We start from the raw sequence: 348 nt of genomic DNA, 5'->3' as shown, positions 1-348 counted from the left end.
GGAGGGAGAGGAGGAGGAAGAGAGAGAGAGAGAGAGGGGGAGGGAGAGGAGGAAGAGAGAGAGAGAGAGAGGGAGGGGAGGGAGTGGAGGAAGAGAGAGAGAGAGAGAGGGAGGGGAGGGAGTGGAGGGAGAGAGAGAGAGAGAGAGAGGGGAGGGAGAGGAGGAAGAGAGAGAGAGAGGGGAGGGAGAGGAGGGGAGGGAGAGAGGGAGGGAGAGAGGGGAGGGAGAGGGGAAAGAGAGAGGGGAGGGAGAGGAGGAAGAGAGAGAGAGGGGAGGGAGAGGAGAGAGAGAGAGAGGGGAGGGAGAGGAGGAAGAGAGAGAGAGAGAGAGGGGGAGGGAGAGGAGGAA

Source organism: Pristiophorus japonicus, chromosome 9 (assembly GCF_044704955.1).
Source record: "Pristiophorus japonicus isolate sPriJap1 chromosome 9, sPriJap1.hap1, whole genome shotgun sequence".
Taxonomy (NCBI): Eukaryota; Metazoa; Chordata; class Chondrichthyes; family Pristiophoridae; genus Pristiophorus; species Pristiophorus japonicus.
This window is presented reverse-complemented; position numbering follows the sequence as displayed.